The 15,099-nt window shown below is 41.1% G+C and overlaps 1 long non-coding RNA gene across 1 annotated transcript in view; it reads right to left on the bottom strand.

The window, feature by feature from the left end:
* Positions 1–5,634: 5,634 nt before the first annotated feature.
* LOC140255186 (uncharacterized) overlaps positions 5,635–15,099 on the bottom strand; it is a 52,579-nt gene continuing 43,114 nt past the window's right edge. The window contains exons 2-4 of the long non-coding RNA XR_011904426.1: positions 6,490–6,647; positions 6,145–6,251; positions 5,635–5,760 (exon numbers count right to left, since the gene is read on the bottom strand). This is a non-coding gene — a long non-coding RNA (uncharacterized lncRNA). The remainder of the gene's footprint in view (positions 5,761–6,144; positions 6,252–6,489; positions 6,648–15,099) is intronic.

Genomic DNA, 15,099 nt, shown 5'->3' on the forward strand with positions numbered 1-15,099 from the left:
AGATGAAAGGTAACTTCAATGATTTTCCTGAGGTGACACAGCATAGTAACAGCACGACATGACAATATTTCATACAGTATCGATCTGGCAAAAAGAGACTGCAAACTGAATTTGTATTTTGAGGAGGACGACAAAAGAACAGTTGCAGACTAAGCCATTGGTAGATTCATCACAGTCACTAGTATAAATAAATACAGAAATAAACAACGGAATAGCTGAAGTTGAACAAAGGTTGCAAGGGAGAACGTTAGCAGGTAAAAACAGTTTCCTCCCATTGGAGGAATAGCATCAGCCAGTTAACAACACCCAACCAAGATGCCCAGGGTCATCTATAAGAGAACTGAAGTCGCTGCAGAGATTAAAGTCCTCCCTCTGGTGTGATGGTGATCTCGCAGCGCTCTCACCCAGCCCAGAGAGCTCTCTCACAGCATAATGCACTTGGGTTCAGCCACTTAAGATGTGCTATATCTCAGTTTCACCATTAGTAATGCAGATATTAAACATTTGTCTCGATCCTGAGGTACTGCCAGACGTTTATGTTATAGAGGAACATTTCAAAAGCTATTGAGGAGCACAGATGATCGCTGTGACTATCAAACCAATGCTGAGCTGCTGTACTATCTAAGCATAATGATAACGGTGAATGGTAATGACGTTTTAAAAGCTACTTACTACTTCAGCAAGTTGACAGCTTCAGGTTTTGATTCAGGTCTCCAAGCTCCCCAGCCAATCACTAAAAGAAGAGTGGAGAGTGAAGGAAAAAAGCCCAATACAACAGCGAAGAGCTCTTTTTGTCATATACTATTTCTTTGGATAGACTTTATAGCCTTGCAGATTAATAGGGCTCATAAACACTGGGATGAGGAAGGGGAAAACAAAGGTAAAACAAAGGTAAAATTCTTTAATGAGGGTTGCATGGAGGTGACTCTTATTGCATAGAGGTGACCACAAGGACCAAGTGCAGAAGCAGCTCAAGGGACAGAAGCCCCAGGCCACACATGGAACACTGTGTTGGAGGCAGCACTGAGGGCATCACAGAGATGAGAAGCTGGGCAGCGAGCACTGCAGCCCCAGACCCATAGTGATCACTTCTGTTGTTGCTGCTAATGATGAATACCATATGCTTGGCTCTGCCTGTTACAAAGCACGTTAAGTTGCTACTGCCAATGAGTCGATCGACTTTTTTCTTTCTCTAAGAGGTAGAAGTTTATGCCCATGCATATTTCCTCAAAACTACTACGTGGGCAATAATGTCATAAAACCAAAACACCCTCCAACGGTGCCTTTTTTCATTCACCTTATTGCCTTGTTCCAGTCAGGTACAGCATTTACTCTTTCCCTCTCCCCTTCTCCCAGATAATTATCCTTAAACAGCAGAGAGAGACAGTGTGATCATTCAGATCTTATTTTTTCCTTCTGTTGCTTTGAACCAGTTCAATTCGCTACAGTTAGAAACAAAACATACAATTGGTCAGTATTGGTCTGGTCTTGGGGAAACATAGGGATCCCCACTGCAGGGGATCAAGTCCAAAGGCATGCAGTTCATATAATGAGCATGCAGCCTGCAGCCTTATCTGCTCAAACACTGTAGGAAAGTTCTCAGGTTTCTCTATTTAAACTGTTTCCTTCACAACTCTGTACTCTGTGGAACACCCATTTATTTATTATTATTATTATTATTACTGTTCTTTTGAATCAATCAACTTTTACCTCCACTTTGTAAAGTATGATGACACGCACATAAATATTGCACCAAGCCCTAGCTGCAGCACGGACACCAAACCACAAGAGCAGAGCTGATTTAAGGCCTTGCTGTGCCTGCTGCCACTTCTGGGCTTTCAGTAAGAGCTGTTTCACCAGGCTGCTGTCAAACGAACAGAGCTCCCAGGGAGCAGCACAGTGTCAGTGCAGGTAGGACAGTGACATGACTGGATGCCTCAAAAGACCTCTTTCTGACAAAAGAAACCTGCACACAGTTTCAGAGGCAGCTATAGAAAGAAAACAGGGGGGGGAAAAAATAGACTGGCAGCGGGCCCTTAACACAGAGACAATCCATTGTAGCACCTCTCTCCATTTGTTCTATGCCAAAACGATTTCCTATCCACCTGTTCATAAAAAGATAGAGCTAAAAGTATCCAGTCATTGTGAATCAGAGTCGTAGGGAACATTAATACCTTGGCACTCAGCCTGTAGGAAAAAAACAACAACAATATATTACTTCCGTCATACATGTAAGAACTACAGGGAATCATTTTCATACACTTGAATAGGCCACTGTTAGTGATCAGCAGTTGTTTGGCCAAATTAACCCCAGGTCTACCTCCAAAATGATTATGATTACATATTATAATTAATGATGACACTAAGGATATTAGGCTTCGAGGGGCCTTTGTTTGTTTGAATGAATGATAGATTTGTTCTATTCAAAGAGAAGTGTTCAAGGCACGCTTTCGGCTTATGCATCTACATGCAGCCCTTCAAATGATCTCATGGTTGATGGTAATTTTGGAGAAGAGAGATATTTTGGGAAAGAGAAGGGGGGTCCCTTTCTACATTTTAACCTTCTTACTTCTTCTAATGCATAAAAATGATCCCAATGCTTTTTGGTCAAAGTCTAGTCTATCATCTTAGGTAAATGTATCTGAGATGTCACCATGAAGCCTAGGTTGGAGAAAGAAGTTGGCAACCTCAATATTAGCATCTAGAAACAGCAGGGAATGTCTGCAGCAGGTATTTATGGTATGTGTGTTCATTGTAGTAAAACACGTGAGGATTTACGCACGTACAAAGTGGTGGAGAAAGATGAAAAAACAAGATTCTAAATTAACAGACTAAATCCACAGTTAGGAGTCTGAGTGACTACAGATCTAAATCTTGCCTGTCACTGACCACTGCCTCTAAAATAAACCAGCACCTGCAGTCACATTCCTTGAAGTTAAGGAATTATGAAATGCGGCTCCATTATTTAAAACCCAGCTACAGACGCCTTCTTTTCCTTCTCCAGCCCCCCTGCCCCCTTCTCCCAAGCCCTGAGTGCAGAAAATCTGTGGTTTTGGAGCTCAGTCAGCAAACAATCCTGAACGCAGTGCTGGCTTCGTGTCACTGCTCCAACAGAGAAGCGATTCACATTGCTCTAAGTGGTTGCAGCAGCAGGCTCTACTAACCTGAAACGCAGCAAGGTTTTACCACCCAACTGATGCCTGAAGATCTGGTTATAATGTTCCCTTTACTCTTTATCCTATTGCAGCAGTATAAGCCACAAATGGAAATACTAGAAGTGAAAAAAAGCTAACGCAAGACTGCAGTAGAAACTTCATCATCTTGTCTTTTTTGTTGTTATTTCCTTCAATAGCCATACAATACTCAACACACACCAAAAAGTTTGAGGTTTATGAGACCAAATATAATCTCTATGAGGAGTTATTTGTTCTTTGGGTTCTCTTTCATTTTATAAAAGCACCGCGCTGCATAAATACATTATAGATACATTATTTATAGCCCTCCCATCTAGCCAAAAATAAAACCAGCATAATTAGTTTACATAGCCAATTTTTCTATTGCTAAGATTTATCCACCTGTAGTTTTAAAAACAGCAACTATTTGACAGAGTATATTGATGTGCTTTAATCACTGCTGAACATTTCCTGTCTATTTGTAGGCACTCAGAGAAACCCAAGGGGCATAATTTACTAGAGTCCAAACTGAAGTCGTTTGACAGGATGTCACAGGGAATAATCCTAGAATTATAAGCATAAAAACAGGATATTCAACAGCGTGAACCAGTCCAACCTTGGCAGTTTAGTAACTTCTGTACAACCAGGGGAACCAGAGTGGTAATCTTTTACCAACTTATCATAGTTAAAATGAATTATTTAAGAAACCTTTGTGGAAACATCAAATATTGCTAATCTCCAACCAAAGCCTGCAAGTCTGAAAGGAGAGAGAAGAACTACTCATGACCTTAAGTTCACCCAGTCATGAAAAGTTGGTATTGCACTACAGTTTTCTAGTTTGATGTTATTTCTTAATTAAACAAATAAATTAATAATATTAAGCCCCTTACTTTGGTCATTTGGCCTTGTAGAGGAATTGAACCAGTGGTAAGCGTTGGAAGAGCATGGAAGAAGGGAAAGAGGCCGTGGCAGTGCATTAGTGAAGCTCAATTTTGACAGCACATTACACTTAATTCAACATGGAAACACTCTCAACAGTGTCTAAGTAGAACCCAAAAAAGCCTCCTTGGCTTCTTCCAGCTAGTAATTTGTTAAACCAGGGCTGTAGAGAAGGGAAGTAGAGTCAATTGATAGTGAAAAGTGCCTATGAGGAAGGAAAAGACATATGTGCATTGTGAGGGAAGGCTACAGCCCTGGATTTATTATATACATAATAATTAATAATGACCCATTTTTCCTACTCCAGATTTCTAAATTCCTTACTCATTTTAATTAAGTTCACTCTAAAAATAGGATGCTGTAAGAACAAAGAACTTTTTACTACTTCAAAAATGCAAGCTTACTCTCTAGCCAGGATTTTCCCAGCTCTCAATGCTTTGGTACAAAGAGCTATTATGACACGACATAAATGTGCTACCAATGGAAGACATTTTTAGATAAAACTTGATAATGTAACATTTACTGATTCTGTCTGTCGAGACAGATAAAGAGAATGAGACTTCATAGCAAAACACACAGGAAACGTAATGGCAACAACAAAAAACAAGTACAGGCAGCACAGGCACTACTTGTTGACCTACAATCTGTATTTGTTAAATTCTTTCCCATAGACAGAGGACTTGCTTTCTGCATCAATATGGCTCTAGGAGCTCCAGTTCTAACAATACTATTACATTTACTTGACAGCATTCAGAACTTATTTCTATTATTTATTTTAAACTTCCTAATTCCATCTTCTGTACACAATTTTAATGATACAGAACAATATGGGGCCACAGAGTTGCCTAAATACATAGCCAGTCTGATGAGATCTCCCTCTTCTCGGGCACTGAGGGCCATCAACAACACTCAGCTCAGAAACGCAGCCCAGAAGCTTTACATTTCCCTTCTGCATCGCGAACCTGATTTAAATTCAGTGCAAAGACAAGCATCCCTGGTGAAGAGCAATTGCTCTTTAAACAACTTTCATAAATGCTTCCTGTGCTAACAAGGGAGCGTAGAGTTTGCTTAGGTGAAATAAAGCAGACGGACAGACCTCCCCATATCCTGCTTTGGTTCCAAGTTTCAATAATGAACAAGGGTGTGCAAAGAAATGAGAGCGGTGGAAGTGCCAGAGGTATCCCTTGGAGATGTGTATATCGTGTTGTCATGTAAAAGAGCTCTTGAATGATAAAGAAGCAGAACCCAATTACTACCGGTTTCGTGCCAATCTGAACCAATAACAAACAGCAGACTTCGGATGGTATCACGATGCCTACAGTAATTAATTCACCTCTTTATTCCCCAAACATGCTAGGAAATTAATTTCCAATACCGGAATTAATTTGGCACTAGAAGATACGAAAGCATTTGGAGTTACCTGGCAATCACTTGGAAGTCTTCTCTTGGACTCAGCGTGGTAAAGTGCATGGTCTTGCAGGGGCACAACCTCAGAGACATCATCCCCACACGTGATAAGTTTGTTGGAGAGCAGAGCTTATCCTAAACTGCAGTCTTCCCTTGGGCAATGACCAGACAGCAGAGAGAGAGGCATGCTTCAGGTAGATCTGCAGTTGAATGGATACTCTCCCACTCTTGATGTTCTGGTCTACAGATAGAAGTAGATATAATCCTAATTAGCAGTGATTCATCCCTTTCAGTGCATTATACCACCAAATGAACATGAATATATCTCTGGCGTTCCAAATAACAGGTGTTAAGTATGAACATAGAGGTGTCAAGTAATTATCTACATTGTGATCTAAAACTGAAGCCTACTCTGCAAAACAAGCAAAAGTCAGATCTTAAGCAACTTTGCATTATTCTCATATATTTGGGCACTGAACTATTCCTGAAGCCGTTTTCACTGAAGCTTGAATTCCAATTAATGAGAAAAACTCGGCATGTAAACAATCTTAAACTCTTCAGAAATCTTCACACTAATTACCTTTTAATAAAAAAACTTGTAAAGCCAGACTTCATAAAATTGTACCTTACGTGTCATCCACTGAAATAGCACTAATTTTTTTTAATTCTTTAAGACTCATGAATTCTTCCTTACAGATGATACCAACAGAACAGCAAAGGGCTGAACTTGGCCTAGGATTTCAAATATGCAGAGATCACCAGAGTTGTTAGATAGAAGTTTTCTATGTTTTAAAATGTTTCTTAGAATAAGTAGTACTCCAACACCACAGACTTGTTGGAAAACAGATTGCTAAGGCCAGAAGGGAAAATAACACAACACGTATGCGATGATGTCGGTAAGCTGTAATAAACCAAAGTCATTGTGAAAATAAATGGTGTCCCTCTCCATTGAGCTCTTCTTTCAACCAACCTTTCAGTCTTCTCCTCAACCTTTACAGATCAATGGTTACTTCTGAGTCAGTAGGAGACATCGGGAAACACGGTGCTGCATCACATCTTGGAAGGAGGATGAAGATTTTCTCCCCAAAACCTGCAGCTGGTAACGCTGGGACATCACAAGGGGCCACACTACATTAGTTTGGATGTGTGACAGCGAAAAAAGAAAGAAAGCTACTATTAACCGCCTTAAAGAAAAAAAATAAGATATCCTGGACTAAATAAACTTCATTTTGTGAATTACAGCTTCTTTTTTCCCCCCACTAAAGAGGAAAAAAAGCCTTGAGAAATGGAATTTTGCCCATAGACTGATGACTACAGATCACATTTCTAGTGGGCTTATAACCTGCTCCAGTGAAAACATAATTTTTAATTTGCTTTTAGGGGTTATTTATTTTTTTTTTATTATTACACTAAGGGTTTATAATTTAACGTCAAACATAATTTTGCACGAATTACGAGACTGCACGATGATGCTGAAGATAAGATGTATGTGACTGGTTGGCATTGCCTCAAACCGGGTTGCTGAGAAAATGGATCACTAATTGGCAGGCTGCCATCCCATGCTCTGCTCCGTGCAGCTTCAAATGGAAGGAGCTATCTTTGCAGGGTTACAACAACCTCTCAGACAGAGCAAAGAAAAATAGGCATCTTTTAACCCCGTTGTATTCAGCATTTCACACGGCTCGGGCTACTCTGGGTGTTAGCAACGTGCGATGGCCATTTCTAAACGTTAATGCCTTAGAAGAGACGTTTCAGGTACCAATTAAAATTCTAAACTATTGGTCATATCACTTCATAAAAATCACACCGATTTTGATTAATTGTAGTTCAGCCATCTAAGAGCTGAAAAAACATGACATTTTACTATGATGTCATTTTCTCGTTCATTCCACTGGTAAAAGTCCTCCGCTACAGCTCCAGAAAGAATAATATAAAATTAAAGCATGGAAATGATCAGAGGAAATAATTTTGACAATGAAGTAATTTCCTAGATTGGTTTTTAGTATGACTTCTTTGTCAGCCTTAAATAAAAAAAATAAAAGATGCCATGATTTTATTGAACTTGCGTGGTGAATGAGTAATGGACATGTGTAAGAAATGCTGTAAGTTAACGTAAAATCAAACCATATGCTCGAGCCCAACTAGAACAGAACAGCCCAAGACTGAACCCAAATCAAACATATACAAGGGAATCCCAAGCCAAAGTACGATGTCTTCAGAACCAAGTATTACTGAACTTAAAAGCCACAGAAAGCGGGATGATAAGATCAAAGGCAATTCCTTTGACAAACAGACATCATGGCCTACATTCAAGTTTTCAGATGTACTTGACATTCAAAGCCGTTAAGCAATAACTTAAATTTCCTATCAGAAACTTTTGTACATTTTGAAGAGGTTTTTTTTCCCCTCTAAATAAGCAGCTTCAGAATTTTGCCGTTAGATTTATTATTTAATTTTTTTTAATATTATTTTTGAGTGCAGTTGAAAGTGAAGCCCTTGCATATGTTTGTATTTTCATAGGTGCCAAACTGATGCTAGGATACAATCCAACCTCTTTTGAAATCAATTGGAATTTTTCACTTGACTAGAATTCAAGCATCTGTTATTAGCAATTTCAGAGAGAGAAAAACTTCAAAAATGATGCAAAATGGGGAACTGGGACACCGTCATTTTCTCTGTAGTCTTCGTTCATCTAGAAATTGAAGTGATTTGTAAACTGTGTGACTTCCCGAATTAGAGATTGAGGCTGCCCAAAGGAAGCAGCAAAAACAACCTTGTGAAAAACATCAGTTCAGAAATAGTGGCAGCGTTCCCTGCTATGGTCTTCCTGGAACTCCACCATTTCAGATACAGATGTACAGTCCAGTGCAATCCAGAACCTGCAATAGGATCCGAGAGCAGATCCGTGGAATGAATTTCCCTTTACGGCAATTTACGTCATCAAATGCCATTTGGCTGGGAACAAAAGTTCTGATCACAAGGAAAAAGAAAAGAGCTGAGAAAGCTGACAGATTTCCTCAAGACTCAGAGTCCTTCAAGCCATACTGGGGTCCTTGAGTACCATCAAGTGCCATCCTTCCCAATGTAGAGCATTTTTCCACTACTGACCTCCACGTTAAGAGGAGTGTGAATTCAAACCTGTGTCTCCAATGCAGCATGCGAGGGAAAGGGAGCACCCACTGAAAAGGTTATAACAAGTACTGCTCAGAAACATCTCAACTGGCAGTAAATGAGATTTCTCGAGGGGGGGTGGAACTCAGAAAAGAATCACTGGGCAGAACTGCATGGCGTGAATCATCAGTGCCAAACTGGTTTTGCTTTAAAAGCATGCAGTAGTTTGTGTATCTAAGGGGACAGCAAACAGACATCAACAACAGGGACGAGGCCTCCCCAGAAGAGGAGAAGCCAGCCTGAAGCACTACAGGAGGTGCTTGGTCCTGCAGCAGGGACCATCTGCAGCTCTGAGTGAGGAAGGACTCCCAGCCTCCCACATCTCATTGAGATCTACCAAATGGAAAAGGGAGATGGAAAAAAACTTAAGTTTTCCATACAGAGAGATGACTTCTTACATAATTTAGACTCATTTTCCTACACGTTGGTGTTACGTTTGCAACAGAACAACATACACAGTTGCAACATGTTTGCGGAATCTCTCTCTTTATGCAGCCCCTACTTCTCAAACTAGTCTGGAAGCTGCGGATCTTATTAAGTAACAGAGGAACAGCAAAACAAACAAGACATTTAATCTTAGGCACAAATCTAAGCATCAAAGGGCCTAAAACCACGAGCCTCATCACCCACAAAGTCCAACCAGAAGTACAGGCAACAAGGTACGTTTCTGAATTAATGATCATTTGATGTGAGCAATATTGTATTTAAATCACTGGTGTCCAATAATAATGCATCACAGCCACCAAAGGCAATGCAGTCAGCTGAGCATGTAGATGTACCCAAGTACAAGCCCTGGTAAACAGGATGCCTGGAAACACTTGGTGATGTGAATCCCTTACACGCCTTCTTTACCAAAAAAGCAGCTCATTTCACATCACAGACTATAAAAGCAATCAGAACCTACCCAGGCTCTAATTAGTCTCCATGTATACGGGATACTGCTTGAGGTGATTTTCATGTCCAGTCCTGCATTAGTAGAAGTCACCTACTCATTCAGAAAGCCACATTATCATCCGTGGGATGTGGAAATTCTTGGCAAATAGTGCTTAGTAAGATCTATAAATTATTTGCCATCAGACCTTCCCTTTTTCCAAATTTCCCCATTTTCCTGCTAAAACTCTAGAAATTGAAAGTGATGCTTCCACAAAACTGTTTCACGTAAATACATAAACGCAAAGTCAGGAGTTTCACTTTTTGTAATGACTAAAGAAAAAGCTTTCAGTTTTGCTTGAAACACACAGGTTTTTCTCCTGCCTAAGTGCAAAATCAGATCTTCTTTCTACCTTTCAGGTTGCTGCATTGACTGTACAGGAAATAATATTTCAAAAGACTACTACAGATTTGAGAGCTCACTACCGCCCTCAAATCATTTGGTAAAATATATTTCTCAGTCCTAGTTAAGAGATGAGTGTTTATAGTTCTATTTTGCCTTTTATTCATGCCTGTATTCCACCACAGCATGCTGTAAAAGCCTCGCTAATCCTCTCTAAGCAGCCAGAAATATTTGAAGTCATCTCTTTTGCCAGCAAATGAGCAGGCCATGTCAATGACCCATTTTGGTGCAGCAAAAAGTGGCTCCTGAGTTATCTACAGCTTCCTAATCCAGCAGCAAAACAGTGCCTGCTTGTCTCTGGAGACTCTTCCAGTTGGCGTGGAGTCCACGGCCCTCCCATGCCAACAGCCATGCTATAAAACTATTTCTGCCCATTCTCAGATACACAGAAAGAACATTCTTCTCGTGTGACTCACCCGATCAGCCTGTGACACAGTTCTTCTAAGATCTTTCAACATGACAGACGACGAATGAATTATTTTATCATCTGATTTCTGCAAGAGCTCAGCGCTCCATAGCAGCTGCCTGCTACAACCACACAGACCTGCAGCCTCCCACCATGGTACCATCTCCCAACACCATGGCCTTGCTCAGGTATCATCTACCACCAATATATTCCTTTAGTTCACAGGCTCTGAGCTCAAGCCCTGCATGGCATGCTCCTGTTTTCATGTTTCCTCTCATCACAGAACTAAACACACCCCCAAACACACTATTCAGAGTGTGAGCACAACAACAGGGACTTGAAGCTCCTCAGCAGTCTATAGGGTTCAGTCAGTACCACATTAAAAGAAAACATTACAAACCACAAGTCATGCTCTCCCACCTTCGAACATTTCATTGCAAAGGTCACTCACAGAAACAATTTTGGGCTCCACGGTTTTTTCATGCTTTTTTTTTTTCCTCCTTCAATCTGCTTTTTCTATAGCAGCAAGAATATGGGAGTCAAACATTGAAACGATTCTAAATGCAAAAGCTGGAAAGTTGCTGTCTTCTCTTTTTTCCCCCCCTCTTTCTCACCTATCGACTCGGCAGCTCTCCTGGGAGCAGGTTGTCTACAAGCATATGGTTACTGCACAGCACAACACTGGCCATACACCAGCAGGCCCCCAGGTGCTGTTCGTTGCATCAGCAGGTAGAAGTCAGCCATCACGAGCCATACAGACTTCATCTGCCACATATCGATTCGTCCCCTGCAAAATAAATACATTACTAACATTCAGGATTTTCACGTGTTACCACGTGTTTTGTTTTGGTTTTCCTCCCTCATCCAAAGTAAACACGTGCCAAAAGAAAAAGGAAAAAAAAAAATTATTTGAGAAGATGCAAAGTTTGCCAACGAAATATAAACTATTTCAACAGCATCCTTTTACTTCTCTGAAAAGAAAAATGAGAGACTAACCAGCCTCAAACTCCATGGGAATCATTAGTGAGTGAGATACCGTTACCCCGGGGCTGCTGTAACTTGCATGCATGCCCTCCTTCCTATTTCAAGATCTTTGAATTTCTTTTTTTCAGGCACGTATAAAAGCGTGTATGGTTGAAATAAAAAATAAAGCAGATGCAGATGATACTTGAAAGTTCAACAGACTCTGGTATGGCAGTGAGGGAAACCATCGGGGCAACAACATATTGTTTTTTCTATGGTCAGCATCCACATAGGAAAAAAGCAGCAGAGGTTTCAGTATCTTGAAAGAGGAGAAAGTTTAGCGGTTCTTGGACAAGGAATTATTGTTTGAACTTTAAATGCAGGGTCTTCATCCTGTTTTGCCTACCCAGCCAACTCCTGCTAGCTTTAATACAATTTCCATGCCTAAGTGCAGGCAGAGCAGGCCCCGTGTGCCTGCGTGGTTGGGGCCATTAATTACATCTGGAAGAGGAGAGCAGTCCAGCCCAACTCTGATGGGGCTGTCTGTCAAAACACATATCTCCACGTTAACAAGAAATGTCCTGTCAGGAGGGGAGGGACAAGAAAAAACAAAGAGAAAAGCCCACTGTGAGCTTATGCCCATCCACGCACATCCCTGCTTTATCGTTCTGCATTATCCCAGGTACAGCTTAACGCCCTTTATCGTACAGACCCTTCTCACCGACCAATGCAATTGTTGTTTACAATGAGAAAATGCACTTGTACCATTTAAGTTGCAAGCTCAAATGAAAAAGCGCACTTTTTTTTCCCATGCTTTCAGAAATGTTTCTGAACAGGAGAACAATCAGTTTAAGTGGAACCGACTTCAGAATGCAATGCACTTGCTACCAACAAAATCACTCGGCGCGGGCGTAAGGAAAGGTGAACTCATTATCAGTTTAAGCTAAGCTGGATCCGAGATAAAGCGGTTCACATTTTCCAAAGCTAAGAATCAAAATCATAATTGTTTTTGCCATTTGAACAGCAATTTTACTCCTGAATGCGTTGTTTTAGGCAGGAATTAATAAAAATTGCATGCGCTTCAGGTGCTGCGCAGCTCACCCTGCTCCACGCAGCCCAGCCTGGAGCTGTGAATGCTCCTTTTCTTATTATCAGTTAATAATTCTCTCTCATTGAGGCAAATTAGGAACTTGACTGTGTTAGAGAGTCCAGAACGCTGCTAGAGGCAAAAAGGGGCTAAATGGCAGAAATTCCTCTCTGAGCAAGATGCATGAAGCACAACATTGTGTCCACCACAAAAGCTGCTCTGTATTTTTGATCCTTTCTAATTTAATTAGCCCAAGAGGTAGCGCATTAATTTGCCAAGAATTCTTCTGATGCAAAAGCTGCCCTCATTGCAGCGAAGGGAAAAAATAACCTGCCTGCTACAGTGGCATGCCAGTAATGAAAGGGGGTTATTTTTGTGTTACAAATGGCATTGCAGGGTTACAAGAGACCTTTAAACCTTTTTATCTCTGGTTGGGTCATATGTAACACAGTGTAACACAAAGCACTAATTAACCAATTCTGGTCCAGAAATCTTTTTAAATGCTTGGAGTAACACTGTTAGAACCCAGGTTGCAGGCACAACTTTTATATACGTGTTATCTATATAGAGAGATATATATAGATATATATGTACGTATGTGTGTGTTACATATATATAATTAAACAACAAAAGTCTTGCATGCTATGTTAAAAAGAGCATTAAAAAGGACCAATCAGCCACAGAAGTCCAGTTGCATGGCACTCCACATCCCAGACATTCATCCTGGCTTTGCTTTCTTTATGTTTAACGATATTCTTTATGTGGGCAATCTGGAGCCTTCAATTCCCTTAGCCTGTCTCTTGGCTCTTAATGCTGTATTTGTTTGGTAAATTGTCTCCATGCTAATCTTCTTCATCAAATACTTGGGGTCAGATTTGAAAATCTTTGATCAAATCTACTACCACCCAAGCTTCTTCAGTGCCATGTGCTTCTGATACGTTCTCATGCACATTAACGGGTCATTTACTCATTAAAGAACAATGAAAAACATGCATAGTATGAGAAGTCCTGCAGGAGACTTTGAACTGTTTATTAAATTTATGAAGTCATTTCTCCCACATGGCTTTTTTTTCCCCTCCTGTATAAAGGGATGATAAGAATACGTGCAGAGGGATTCCTGTGCGTTGCACAGTCTCCCTTCTCCTCCCTGTTTCGCGCTGCAAGGCTCAGAACGGATCCTACAAAACCAAAGCTCTGGTATACAGAGTCTCACTCTGTAGTATCAAAAATACATTAGCAAGTAGAACGGATTTTACCCTTTGCTACACAAGAATCAAGGGGCACGCATCAGCTCTCCAACGCGCTTGAGCCACTACCACTGCAAACAGCAGAGCGCGGGGACACAACCTCCAGTCATTGAGGCTGCCCACGGGCAGGATCGCATCCCTCATTGGCACTGGCCAAGAGTGTTATTTGCTTTTTCGTGGTTTTCAGTAATGTGCTTTTCTGTTGTGCTTGAGGTCAGAGGGACCACAGAGTGAGCCACTTCCAAATCAAGCCTGAATCTTTTTTACTTCAGGATTCTTTCGCCTCGCATCATCGTTTGTTTTATGTTTCTATTTGCCTGGTTTTTACTGCACACGGCACCAAGCAAGTCCAAATAAATGGCCTCGTCCAAATGAAAATCCTCCCATTTCCTCAGCAAAAAAATAATAATTAAAAAAAAAAAAAATGCATTTGTGAAACTTGGAATACAAAATGAGGCACTTTACTCTTCCTAGACACAGGCTTAATTTATAAAACCTGCTTTTTAACTATTTCTTGCATCAAGTACTATTAAAATAAATACGACCCTTCCAGCAGTGTCAATACTGCCCCTATATACAGTACTGTTTGAGATCACTATCCATCAGTCATGTTTTTCCCCCCTCCCCTCTGTTAAAGCAACTTCCATGGAAGTCCATTTCCCTGGGTGTTCTCCTACCACGTCCATTAGCTTTCTGATGTACACGTAATCATATTGCAGGAAGCACTGCACAGTGCAGCCTCATGCATAAGGAAAATTAAACAAAGCAGCTTCTAGGACTTCTAGGAAGTCCTGAGCCCTGTTTTGGTCCAATTAATAAAGATATTGTGCTAAAACTGATCAAGTGCTGCCTGATTACCAGCTCTGCTTGGAGCCAGTTTCCTGCTCACAGGGGAGGAAAGCTCCAAACCGCCCAAACATTGCCTGAGAAAACCCAATGGAACAATCCCATAAACAACGCAGTGAGATCGTTGGATGAGTTGGGCCAGAGCCCTGCAGTCAATGGGAGGTTTGGCATAGGTTTTAATGAGGCCAGGACTCCAGCCAGCACTCTTTGGGTTTTTAGCAGCCTGTTGGGAAAGTGGCCAACGCGGGAAGAAAGCAGCTGACCAGCAGGAAGAGGAAGCTCCTGCATCCCCCCATGGCCACCACTTCCTTTCCCCGAGTGCACAAAGTATGAGGAACCCACCCCTGAAGATCATCACAGAGTCAGCAGTGAAGGAGAAGGGCTCTGCCTAGTTTGGCTGCAAATGCACAAGGTTGGAAGGCAGCAGAGGACCAAATAACTCATTTGAGCGGTGGAAATCCTTACAGAAATGCTGAGATGATTTTTCCACATTTACACCTGGAGAAGCAGCATATCAGATGCTGCAG

The sequence above is a fragment of the Excalfactoria chinensis genome, chromosome 7 (assembly GCF_039878825.1).
Source record: "Excalfactoria chinensis isolate bCotChi1 chromosome 7, bCotChi1.hap2, whole genome shotgun sequence".
NCBI classification, from domain to species: Eukaryota; Metazoa; Chordata; class Aves; order Galliformes; family Phasianidae; genus Excalfactoria; species Excalfactoria chinensis.